This window comes from Somniosus microcephalus, chromosome 18 (assembly GCF_052327205.1).
Source record: "Somniosus microcephalus isolate GS21.2 chromosome 18, FLI_Smic_1.0, whole genome shotgun sequence".
NCBI lineage: Eukaryota > Metazoa > Chordata > Chondrichthyes > Squaliformes > Somniosidae > Somniosus > Somniosus microcephalus.
Window position 1 is genome coordinate 47,793,342 of NC_141004.1, and position 14,144 is coordinate 47,807,485.

Genomic DNA, 14,144 nt, shown 5'->3' on the forward strand with positions numbered 1-14,144 from the left:
TTGCTTCCTGTTAAGGTCAGGGGTTTGCGTCCTGTTTAAGTCAGCAAAGGTGCAATGCCTGGATGCAGGCCTGCCTGGTTGTTTCGCAGTCATTTAATAAAGTACTCGTATTAATCCTCATACCTCGCCTCTTTGAGTTCCTGGTCTCACTACATGGATTTATCACAGAATCCCTCCCCCTTGCACCATTCCTCTAGCCACGTATTCATCTGAAATATCCATCTATTTCTACTCTGACTAGCATGTGGCACTGGTAGCAATCCTGAGATTACTACCTTTGAGGTCCTATTTTTAAATTTACCTCCTAACTCCCTATATTCAGCTTTTAGGACCTCATCCCGGTTTTTACCTATATCGTTGGTACCTATATGCACCACGACAACTGGCTGTTCACCCTCCCCCTCCAGAATGCCCTGCAGCTGCTCCGAAACATCCTTGACCCTTGCACCAAGGAGGCAACACACCATCCTGGAGTCTCGTTTGCAGCCGCAGAAACGCCTATCTATTCCCCTTACAATAGAATCCCCTATTACTATAGCTCTCCCCCTCTTTTTCCTCCCGTCCTGTGCAGCAGAGCCACCCCTGGTGCCAGGAAGTTGGCTGCTGCTGCCTTCCCCTGGTAAGCCATTCCCCCCATCAGTATCCAAAGCGGTATATCTGTTTGAGAGGGGGATGTCCACAGGGGACCCCTGCACTACCTGCCTGCGCATACCACTCTGCCTGTTGGTCACCCATTCCCTTACTGCCTGTGCCACCTTTATCTGCGGTGTGACCAACTGATTAAACGTGCTATTCACGACATCCTCAGCATCACGAATGGTCCAGTATGTACCCAATCGCTGCTCCAGTGCTGCAATGCGGTCTGCCATTAGCTGCAGCTGGACACACTTCCTGCACACATGATTGTCAGGGACAGAGGAAGTGTCCCTGAGTTCCCACATAGCACAGGAGGAGCATACCACGGCACTGGGCTGCCCTGCCATGGCTTACCCTTTAATTAATTGAAATTAAATTAAACAAATCAATCCCACCAATTACACTACAGATAAGTGATATATTTTAGGGCCCTGGTTTACCAACGGTCCCCGCTACACCACAGAGACCCTAGAAACTATAAACCACAGAGATAGAGTTTTAAAAAGAGAGAAATACTCACCAACCAATCACTTACCTGCTTTCTGGTGATGTCACACTTCGATTACTTTTTACTTCTCTCCCTCTCTGAGATTGGTGAGCCTACCTGGTCTCAGCCGCCTTTTAAAGCCTCGCCGCTCGTGTTTCCCGCCGCCGCTGCCACTGTGAGGCCTACCTGGTCTCTGGGGGCCTTTTAAAGCCTCGCCGCTCATGTTTCCCGCCACTGCCGCTGCCGCTGTGAGGCCTACCTGGTCTCTGGGGGCCTTTTAAAGCCTTTTAAAGCCTCGCCGCTCACGTTTCCTGCCGCCGCTGCTACCGCTGCCGCTGTGAGGCCTACCTGGTCTCTGGGGGCCTTTTAAAGCCTCGCCGCACGCGTTTCCCGCCGCCGCCGCTGCCGCCGGGTCCATATCCTTTATTGTTGCTGGGTCAAAATCCTGGAACTCCCTGCATAACAGCACTGTAGGCGGACCTTCACCACATGGTCTGCAGCGGTTCAATAAGAAGGCCCACGGCCACCTTCTCAAGGGCAACTAGAGATGGGCAATAAATGCCGACGCCCACATCCCAAAAATGATTTTTTTTTTAAATAAAAAAATACTGTGCCACATAATAATAGGATACAGATTCACACTATTGATTCCCAGCAGGGTGAACTCAGTTTTTTTTTGAGGAATCAGAGGAAATAGCATAGAGATGGTTTCTCCACCCCCACCCCCCATCAGGTGGGAAAGAAAAACTCGTAACATAAAGGAGTTGAACCGGAAACAGGCAAATTTGTGTGAGGTAAGAGGGGATCTGACCCTAATTAACTGGGTAGAAATGTTAGCAAATAGGTCAACAGTGAGAAGAAATGTAAAATATGAGATGCAGAGAGTACAAAATAAATATGGTGAAAAGGGGTGCATCAAAGTGTAAAGAACCATGCATAGAGTGATTTAAAACTTAAAAGGGAGATAAATAATATGGCTAGAACTAATAAAACCAAAAAAAAATCACGAGGAATATAGAAAATATAGTAGGGAAGTGAAAAGGGAGATTAGAATGGCTAAAAGGGAATATGAAAAGTCAAGCAGGTAATATAAAAGGATATAGTAAGGGTTTTTATAAGCATATAATAAATAAAAGAACAGTTAGCGTAGCACCACTCCGGGATGAGGAAGGGATTCTAATTGTGGAGGATGAAGATAGTTCAGACACAAACATTTTGCATTGGTTTTAACAAATTATGGTAGAAGTGGGAACATTAGTGTACCACAGGAGGATATAAAACAACAAATAGAGATAACTGTTGAAAAGGAATTGGTTCTGAAAAAAATGGCAGAACTCAAGGTGGATAGGTCATTGGGCCCTGATGGCATGTATGCTGGGCTGTTGAAAGAATTCAGAGAAGAGATAATACAGGATTTGGCCACAATCTTTCAATCCTCCATAAATATGGCAATTGTGCCATGAGACTGGAAAATAGCTGAATTAATACACTTGTTCAAGAAATGAGAGAAGATTAAACCAGGTTACTATAGATCAGTAAGTCTAATGTCAGCTGGAAAACTCTTAGAATTCACAATTCAAGATAAAATTAGTGAGTATTTAGAAATGCATAGTTTTTTTTTTAAATTCAGGAAAAATTTGAGCTTTTATGAGGAAGTGATCAAATTGGATAGTTAATGAGAATGTATATATGGATTTTCAGAAAGTGTGCAATAAGATGTCTACAAGAAGCTTGTGAGAAAAATTCAAGTGTATGATATAAGAGGAAATGTAGCAGCATGGATAGAAAATTGGTTGACAGGAAACAAAGAGTTAAATGGGTGTCACTCAGACTGGAGAATGGTTTGGTTTATCCCAGGGTTAACGCTGGATCAATTTTTGTTCTCCATATATAAAGATGCTTTAAACTTGGATATAGGGAACGCAATCTCAATTTTCTATTGAGATAGAAGTAGGTGGTTTGGTAATCAATGAGAAGGACTGTAAAAGACTTCAGAAACTGATGAGGGGGTCATCACTTAAATTTTCACTGTGAGTGAGGAGAGAGATTAGAAGATTTTTTTACGCAGTGTTGTTGGAGCATGGAATGCTTTGCCACAGGAAGTGATTGAGGCAGTGACCATTGCATCTTGGACCAAATATCTAAAGCAGGAGAAGATACAGGACTAAGAGAAGACAGCAGCACACTGGGATTAGTTGTGAATTGCTCTAGCAAAGAGCTAGCACAGACATAATGGGCTGAATGGCCTCTTTCTGTACTGTAAACCTCTATGATTCTATGGTCCTAATCCAGCCTTAATCAACAGTCCGAACAGTGTAGAATAGGCCTGAGAGTAAGTCATTGGTTAAGGAATGTGATGGTGCAACGAGGAAACTATAAAGATTCAAATGAAAACTGGGGAGAAGTAATTGGATTTTAAATTTACTACAAAATCACATAACTGTATCTGATTGGAACAAAAGTTCCAACTTAATTTTCTTGAATCACAAGGTTCTATTAGCTGTGCAATGAAAGTGTTTTTTTTTTCTGGAATGGAAGCTGGTTCAGTTCTTTCCTCTATGTTGTTTTATTCTCCCGCAAGAAGTGGAAGTTAATGAAGCTTGTGAAAATATGTGGTGGAATGCAGTGGGAAAATAAACATACATCTTATGCTGGAAACTGATGAAGGCAGTTCTCTCTGGGCCAATGGTGGAATGAGCCAATACATTAGATGAGATAAACAGGGTCACATTCTCTTGTATTGAGTCCAGTTTAGCTGCTTGCTCCTATCAACTTTTATGAATTTATGCCTCTGGTGTTTTTGTGTACATTAAGTCCTTAAATCTCGTTGGTTAAGGAAATAAACTGTTGGTCCCGACGTTCACTGAGGTCCCAGATGCCCGGTTGCCCTCGCCACACCGTTATCAGCTCACACTTCCAGTAAATTACGTCACAAAAATATTTTGAGCTGGAGGGTGCAGGAAAAAGTCGAACAGCGTACGCCGCGGGATGGCCTGCTCCAGCAAGATCTGGCCCATTGTGTCTAGATTCTTTCTTGTTCCATGCAGACTTTGTACTGATACAGATTGTCTAAGTACAGTGGCAGCAGTTCTGGCGCAAACCCTGAGATGTGGTGTAAGTAATAGTAATTTTGAGCCACTTCTTTTGTTGAGGAACACCACACTGACTCCGTCTCTTGGATATTGTAAAGTATGAACTTTGACACGGAATAGGCAATTCTCATTGAATCCACTTGGTCTAAAACAAAGAGATGGGTTTTCCTCCGCAGCATTTCAAACAGGTCTCCAACATTCCATCACTGGCTTTGTTGGATGGGAAACTGCTGATGGTCACAGATAGAGAGAGATCTTAAGTATTTCCCCAAATCATTTTCATCATTTGTTTGCTCCAGCATCTTTCAGGTGTGAATAACTAGCCAAACAGCTCTCTTGCTCTATAGTTTATACAGTTGAACCCCGAGGAAACAGAATTACTTTAATTACATAGCCATAAACTCTGCTGTACTTCTGCTGAAAGGAATATTACATAGAATGACATAAAATATACAGCACAGAAACAGGCCATTCAGCCCAACCAGTCCATGCCAGCATTTATACACCACACCAGCCTCCTCCCGTCTTTCCCCATCTAACTCTATCAGCATAACCCTCTATTCCCTTCTCCCTCATATGCTTATCTAGCCTCCCCTTAAATGCATCTATACTATTTGCCTCAACCACTCCCTGTGGTAGCAAGTTCCACATTCTCACCACTCTCTGGGTAATGAAGTTTCTTCTGAATTCCCGATTGGATTTCTTGGTGACTATCTTATATTGATGGCCTCTAGTTATGCTCTTCCCCACAAGTGGAAACACTCTCTCTGTGTCTACTCTATCAAAACCTTTCATAATTTTAAAGACCTCTATTAGGTCACCCCTCAGCCTTCTCTTTTCAAGAGAAAAGAAACTCAACCTGTTCATCCTTTTCTGATTAGGATAACCTCTCAGAATAAGGTACATGTCAATAGAGTGAAAGTTTTTCCTATTCATATCTGCCATGAAGTCGCTGCTAGGTGCCCTTGTGCGTGCCATCAATGAGGCCTTGCACGTTCAGAAAGGCCTGCCACCTGATCAAAATTCTGTACCCTCTTGTGCTCTTGCCTCCTTTCCACGGCAAATAAGGCTTCTGTCACTTGTTTGATGCAGTGGAAAACTGAGGACTGACTGTGGTAAGTGTTATCAGAAGTGGCTTTGAAGGATTTGAACACATAAAAATATAATGCTGTAGTAACCTTCACAACCACGGGCACAGCTATACTTGTCTGGAGATCGGGCTCAGAGATAGCAAAACTCCCCCATTAAGCTTAGATGGTAAATCTCTTCAGACATCCCCAACCAGGTCCGTCCGAGTCTGAAAATTTGGCTCTTGAGGCAAGGCTGAGTGGGCACCAGTTACCTGGAATGCAGTCACACCTGCCTTTCTTCCCTCTGCATGAATTCCTCTGCGTCCTCCAAATCTAGCACTGCCATTAGAATGCCCAGTGGAAATGTCAACACTGGTTACTGCTGATAAAGAAACAGCAGACTGCTGTGGGAAAAGATATCTGCAAAAAGAGCCTTGCAATGCCAACGCCAGCAGAAAGTAACATACCAAAGAATTAAACACTTTAAAGGCCAGAACAGGAAATCTCAGCAGCACCTGTTTTGATAGCTTGAAGTATTAAAAGAGTAATGGATTGAGTTTGGCGTGGGAGGATAACCTAAGCATGAGGGTTACAATGACACTGTCTGTGAGGCCGCTAAATCTGCAGCTCACTAAATTTGGTGCCCTACAAATTGTGCGTTTTGGGCTCACTGGCCCAAATCAGCAAGGGTGAGTGCATCATGGCTGAATTGGCTCTCTGATGCTAACATTTACAGGGTATCTCAGCTGTTACAGAAGGAAAACTAATGTTCCACCGCCGCTAAGCCTTTCACCGGTACCAACACAAAGTCCAGAGTTCTCTTTTACGGAAGAAATTAGTTTAAGAATAACCCGCACTGTTTGCTATTATGCTGTGTTTCCTGTCATTATCAGAAAGGCTCCATACATAAATGTTTACATGGTCTTGACAAAAGGCTAATTCATTCCAGACTCGGGAAATGTTTGACTAAACTGCCCACACAGGCGACAATGTGATGACCTACACCACATAGCTGTAGCTGATCCATTTTTGTGGTCTGTTTCAAATCCATTTTTATTTCCCCATGAGAATGCAGTGGTAGTATTACTCACCTGAATTGGAATTACAGGGCAAATTACAAATCCTTTTGTGGTTTAAGGCATCACAATAGAATTGAGGGTTAAAAGCAGCGACCTATAATTTTCTGCAAATACAGCATCATTTTGGTCCTACCATTTATATTTCCTACAAAAATGCATTCATCACACAAGCCTGCTAATGACAGAATGGAACTATTACTTTTTATCAATTGGATATAGTGAGATTTAATAGCCACAGATATTTCTGCTCAAGGGGATTATGTGCACTCGATGCACTTGAGTAAATCAACTTGCTCCTGAAGCTTGGAAAATAAATGAGAATATAGTACTATTCCCTAAAGCATAGACAATCCATCTTACCATATCGGTGTTCTTATATCATTCCTAATCTTCAGAAGAAATTAATTTTTCAAAGTTAAAACTCATATATCTGTGTTACAGTTTGAGATTCTGTGGCCGTGGAAACGACTTGGACATGAGCATTTTAACGTGTGTTTTTGGGCAGAAGACAGCCTGGATGGGGACAGTTTCTCCTGACAGCCCCATGCTGGGCTGGTCATCTATAGACAGACAAGACGTGATTGAAATGCAGGATGGGCAGGTGCTTTGCCCACAGCTCAAGACAATAGCCCATTTATTAGCAACATCTGGTGATTGGCACCCCATCCACCACCTTAAACATCCACTCCCTCCACCACTGGTGCACCGTGGCTGCAGTGTGTACCATCTACAAGATGCACTGCAGCATCTCGCCAAGGCTTCTTCAGCAGCACCTCCCAAACCTGCAACCTCTTCCACCTAGAAGGACAAGGGCAGCAGGCGCATGGGAACATCACCACCTCCAAGTTCTCCTCCAAGTTCCACACCATCCTGACTTGGAAATATAGCACTGTTCATTCATCGTCGCTGGGTCAAAATCCTGGAACTCCCTCCCTAACAGCACTGTGGGAGTACCTTCACCACAAGGGCTGCAGCAGTTCAAGAAGGCGGCTCACCACCACCTTCTCAAGGGCAATTAGGAATGGACAATAAATGCTGGTCTTGCCAGCGACGCCCACATCCCAGGAACAAATATTTAAAAAAATTCAAGAGACATCTGTCAACTTGACTTTGATGTCTGCCAGCCTTTCAATGGAAGTGTTTTTTTAAATCAACACCCAGACACACCAGGTTAGTCAGCTAAGACAGCAGAAAGGCTGCGAGGGAGAAATAATCTCTGTACCGTCAGTAGAAACAGATAGAAATTCAACTTCATCTTTCTACGTAAAGAAAGAATCCCCCCTCCCCCTCGCAAGTGGGCTAACTGTACATGTGTTCTTTAATTCCATATAATGGTAAATGAACAGGAGTTGAGCTGATTGTATCAAATGGCTTTATTCATACTCTCTGTTCTGTATGTTATGTCTACCGTGGAACACAGCAGCTTACGAACCAAACCAATAACACTTCACCTCGAGTTCATTCAGTCCACCTTCGCAGAGATTACAGGAGTATACATGTGCTTAAGACATGGAGGTCGAATCCAGGTTACAAGGGGAGTTTCATTGTTGCACTCCACGGTCCTGCTATCATGCTAGCAGAGGCAGGGAGCTCCAGCAAAAAAAAGGCAGGTGACCAGGGAGTGACTGACACTGTGTAACTGCGGCAGACCAAATTCAGAACAATCTAGTACAGAGCAAAAAGTCCCCCTTTGTACCGCTTAGAAAGGTACAACCCCCATATATTGTCATGATAGCCATTTAATTTTAATAACTGATCAGATATTTCAGACTAACGTTCATTCATTCCTTTTATCTTTTGAATACAGCATTTTTGAAAAATTATATATTCAGCAAAAGCGACAATTTTCTTTCACCCGCAGGAGCTGCATTTGAATTCAACCCAGACTGAATAACTCAAAATGTTCTCCCAGCTGCCTTTAAAGGTGATAAAATAAAGGTGGGAAATGTATATTACATACTATCTGCCACCGCTTATAATTGCCAGTAAGCTGGTAGAACCAGCAATTTTACTAATGGTTTACATTTCTGAAGTGCTGGGATGACTGAGTGCTTTACAAGGTGGGGAGACGGGCACAACCAGAAAAGAAGGGATGTGCAAAGTGCAGGAGAGACAAGCAGTGGTGGAAGAGAAGCATCTTTAGAAGGCTGTGGTTGGGAGCAATGTTCGCTTTAAACTGCGAGGCCACGTGGCCGTGCGGTGCTCTAGGGGTCCCGCGCAGCCGGTGAGCCGGCTTTTTAAAGGGGCCGCGCAGCCCCCAAAAAATTACAGGGAACATTGGTTGGGAGTCTCCCAGAAATGATGATTGATGTCCTGGGCACTGCTGTTAGCAGCCCAGGAGAAAAGTATTTTGTATTGGTGGTTCACACCATAGTCCGGGGCTGCACGCTGCACTGTTATTGGTTAATAAATCTTAAATCCACCAATAGTTGCTTAGAGAACAACCCCCAAGAATAATTCAAGCAGGTAAAGTCTGTGCAGTAATGAGGTGCACCTTTTCCCGACCCAATAATGAAGTAAACGATGGCGGGACCCAGGAAGTTCTGGTAAGTTCTGGTATCATCCTTGTAACATTGTAATTGTAACAGAGAACCCTTACTGTCTATTATTGGGAGGTATCACATGCTGCTTCGTGAATTCTCCTCTCTTCGAATGGCAGGCTGGATAAGCACTATTAGTCAGCTGTGGCGCACGAGATGGTTTTTTTAATTTCCATAAGTTAGACGTGGTTTAACATAGTCAGTTATGTATTTCCTTACATGCCCTGATTGTATAAAGCAACAAAGATGAAACTTGTTTTTCTCTAAACAGAAGCCCACTGACTTTTGATGTCAATCTTGGTGCTCTCCAGGACTACTGGAACCTGCTCTGGAAAAGAAAGCCTCTGACACAAAATTGTTGATCGCAGAGGGCCCCAGCTAATCCCTACCCTCTTTTAAAAGATCTCAAACAACTGTTAGTCAAAGTTATGACTCTAGGCTGGAACCTATCATTTGTCCTGTGACCAGGGGACTTGCGAACACCAGCCAGAGTTCCTGGAGCAAAGGAAGCAGACGATGCACCTCTCGTGATTTAATTAAAAGAAATGGCCATTTATCAACATTAAATGAAGACAATCTCTGACAATGGCCCACGGTGCTTGCCATTAAATGCAATACCTTGGCATCTAGAACTTTATATTGTCCCCAGCCTCATCAATACACACTTATGAAGAATGTTGCCGCCAGCTTGTCTGGGACTGAATTGATGTGCTCTCCTTTGAGAACTATCCTGTTTTCTCACTTTACATGCTGATTCTAGCAATACAAAAATACAAGTTAAATTCAGCACAGGTTCTCCTGTTGTTCTCACCAACATTCATCTCTCGCACAACATCAGCAAAACAGATTATCTGTTCATCTCATTGCTATTTGTGGGACCTTGCTATGTGTAAATTGGCTGCCTTATTTGCCTACATAACAACAGTGGCAATACTTCAAAAATAATTCATTGACTGTGAGTTATATTAGAACATCTCGAGGATGTGAAATGCATGATATAAATGCATGTTCATTTGTACCTATCGCTCAAATCTTCAATCCCATTCTCAACCTGATATTAATCTAACTCCCCTTTTTGAAGGATTTAAGTGGCACAGCATGAAGTGCTCATCCATGTTTTCACGATGTGGAAGAGCAGGTTTTTTTCTATCTCTAATCTTGCTTGATGCTGTGTCCTATAGGTCTGGGCTCACTGTCCAAGTCCAATAACCTGCATACATCTACATCAACTATGCCTCTCAGCATTTGTAAGACCCGGATCATCTTTGGCCTATATTCCTCATTTCTCCAAGTTCAGCTCCAAGTCCCAAATTTATGAATCATCCCTTGTCACTTCATTCTGAACCGTCTCCAGTGCACTGATGACCTCCAGAAGGAAAGGTGCCCAAAACTGTACACAACAACAATTCAATGTGGCCTCGCCACTGATTTATACAAGGTCAGAATCATTTGTTCCAGCTTACAGATACGTCCCAGTATTTAATTAGATTTGCTGACAACAGTTTGGTATTGCCTGGAAGCTTTCAATGAATGATTTAATAATCACACTCCACTCCTTTTCCTCTTCCACCTTTGCTCATGGCTAAACATTGGTGGGGCAGAATACAGGGTGCTTTTACTCCACATCTATCTGTGCCACACCTGTCCTGGGAGCATTTGACATAGGGCTCTTGAAATGGGCAAGTATTCCATTCCCGAGCACTAACATCCTTCATCACGTTGCGCTCAGAATTCACAAAAGTTGGTAGAGGCTGTAAGCAAATATGTGAGTTGAGAGGATCGTGGGCCTCTCTCACCCTTTAAGGCACCAAGCCAGGTAACAGTACTCTGCATCTGACCCGGGAGTATTTGCTGACACTGAAACCACAACTTGCATTTTAAATAGCTCCTTTGATGTAGAAAAACATCGCAAGGGACTTCACCAGAGACATCAAGGGAATAAAATGGATGCTGAGCCACAGAAGGAGATATTAGTTGGGGGAACCAGAAACTCAGTCAAAGAGGTGGGTTTTAAGAAGAGGAAATAAAGTAAGAGAGGGAGGTGAAGAGGAATTTTAAGGAAGGAATTCCAGAGCATAATTCTAGTGCAGAAATACTGGCGCCGATGTTAATTCCACGATGCGGTAGGAGCGGGGCTGGGGGGCGGGTGGTGGTGGTGGCCTGGTGGTCCGATAGTGAGCGGGCAACCCAGAAATAAGTACAACGCGTCTTTCAGTGGCTTTTTAACTCAGCCACCTCATTATAATTTTATTTTCGGGTTTCCCGTCCAATCAGCGGCAGCGGGCGTGATGCGAGCTCAGCTCCAGTATTTAAAGGGACACTCCAAGCATGCAATTTGAGGAGTTTGGAGTTGGGAACAAAAGAGAAACAAGTGGCAGAATGGAGTCCAGACGGGCAAAGGCTGTACCTTGTTTCAGTGACGCCTCCCTGGCTGTGCTGCTGGGGGCTGTGAGGAGTCGCAGAGAGATACTCTTCCTGACCAACGGGAGGAAGAAGCCTGCAGCAAAGACCAAGAATGCATGGTTGGAGGTAGCTCCTGGATTCAGTGCTGAAAGTGCTTTAATGATCTAAGCAGGTCAGGAAAGGTAAGCACAGTGGCACATTCACCTACATCCTGCTGTGCGCATCACCCCACCCCTTCACTCTGCCTTCTCAAGCCTACTGCATTACATCACTCCTCACACCCAATTAACTTAAACTTCCTCACATTCCCATCAATCCATCTACCTCTCCCACTCACCCACATCCTTATGCAATGTCATACCTCTCCCTCATAGTCACCTTCACCAAATGCACTCCATCCATCGGATGAACACACGCTATTATCTCCCTAACATCTGTCTGAGGCTGAACCACACTGTTTGCAACCTTGGTGTCATATTTGGCCCTGAAATGAGCTTCCGACCACATAGCCACAGCATAACTAAGACCGCCTACTTCCACCTCCGTAACATCGCCCGTCTCCACCCTTGCCTCAGCTAATCCGCTGCTGAAACCCTCATCGATGCCTTTGTTACCTCTGGATTTGACTATTCCAACGCACCCCTGGCCGGCCTCCCACATTCCACCCTATGTAAACTTGAGGTGATCCAAAACTCGGCTGCCCATGTCCTAACTCGCACCAAGTCCCGTTCACCCATCACCCCTGTATTCACTGACCTACATTGGCGCTGGTTAAGCAACGCCTCGATTTCAAAATTCTCATCCTTGTTTTCAAAGCCCTCCATGGCCTTGCCCCTCCCTATCTCTGTAACCTCCTTCAGCCCCGCAACCCCCCGAGATATCTGCGCTCGTGTAATGCTGCCTTTTTGAGCATCCCTGATTTTAATCGTTCAAACATTGGTGGCCGTGCTTTCTGTTGCCTAGGCCCTAAGCTCTGGAATTCCCTGCCTAAACCTCTCCGCCTCTCTATCTTTCCTCCTTTAAGATGCTCCTTAAAACCTACCTCTTTAACAAAGCTTTTGGTCACCTGCCCTAATTTCTCCTGATGCGGCTCGGTGTCAAATATTTTGTCTTATAATACTCCTGTGCAGCACCTTGGGACGTTTCACTACGTTAAAGGCGCTATATAATTACAAGTTATTGTTGTTGCATTACACCCACTCATATGTCTCTTCTTTCCCTCCTTGCAGGAGAAGAGAACACAGAACGCCAGGGATAGGCAGAGAACTGGACGGGTCTCTCCAAACATCTCGCAGCTGACAAGTGCAGAGGAGGAGGCACTGATGATCAGTGGCGGTTCGGTGTCCCTGGCCGTGGGAGATGGGGAGACAGGGAGCTCCCAGCTACCTGGCGACACAACTAAATAAAAGCCACCCACATATCATATGGCATTCAGTCATGCTGACTTGATTTCATCAGTGAGTGAAATATGACCACCTTCATAATGATAACTTGCAACATATTCTTAGCTTGCCAGGACTAATTTATGTCTTTTGTCTCCCACAGGGCCTTCGCGCATGCAGCAACAGTTGGTCAAGGTCGCTGACAATGATTCTAATGATTCCAATAACCTTCTGAGGGTGCACCGTCACAGGACTATGTTCAGATACTCACACTTCGGTGGGACCAGTAAGGTGGATAGTTGGGTTTTCACCTGGTGACTCACACACCACAAGTGAGCAAGAGCAGATGGTGGAGACAGGGACAGCTATGGAGAGTCTGTGTCGGAGGGCACAGCCCTCTCCAAGCTCTGCTCAGCTGGACACAGATGTTGTACCTGATAGAGGTTTGATAGAGGTGTTCAAAATCATGAGGGGTCTGGACAGAGTAGATAGAGAGAAACTGTTCCCATTGGCAGAAGGTCGAGAACCAGAGGACACAGATTTAAGGTGATTGGCAAAAGAACCAAAAAAACTTTTTTATGCAGCGAGTGATTAAGATCTGGAATGCACTGAAAGGGTGGTGGAAGCAGACTCAATCTTATCTTGCAAAAGGGAGTTGGATAAGTATCTGAAGGAAAAAAATTTGCAGGGCTGTGGGCAAAGGGCCGGGGAGTGGGACTAGCTGAGAGTAGGCACGGGCTCGTCGGGCTGAATGGCCTTTTTCCATGCTATAACCATTCTATGATTCTATGATTCTACCTCAGGGGCCGCCAATGAAGAGGAGAATCATTGAGCAGCAGCAGACAATGTGCGATGCACTGGCAGGACTTCAAAGTGGAATCACCACGATTGCAGAGAGATTGGAGGAGTTCACCTCATGCATGAGAGGGGTGATGTCGCAGGTCACAGAGATGATGTGTACTTCCATGGATAGAGTGGCCAGTGCCATGGACCGTCATATGATCCAATCAAATGAGTCCATACAACCCATCAATACTAATGTACAGACTCTGGATGCCAACATGTCTGCCATCTTAAATAGGTTGGCAGATACCTTAACCTTGGCCTTACATCAGCACATTGATCAACATCAAGGTGTTCTCCAGCAGAGTGGTAGCAGTGAAGTGCAGCTGGATGATGATAGGGATGATAGCAAAGGGGGTCATAGAAGTGAGGACTCCACTCAAAACGCTTCTGTAGTGTATGTACCTTTAAGAGGAGAACTACTTTTACAGCTCCTGTATACTGTAGTACCGGCAGTGACCACACCTGTATATAAACCCTGAGTAGGGATCTGTACTGTTAGTTTTTAGAATACCCTCATACAGTAAACACCTGTTGATTGTTCATCTGCAGTCCCCGTCTATTTATTGAAGAACACCATACCTCAAGATTCACGGATTTAACAGTGGCGAC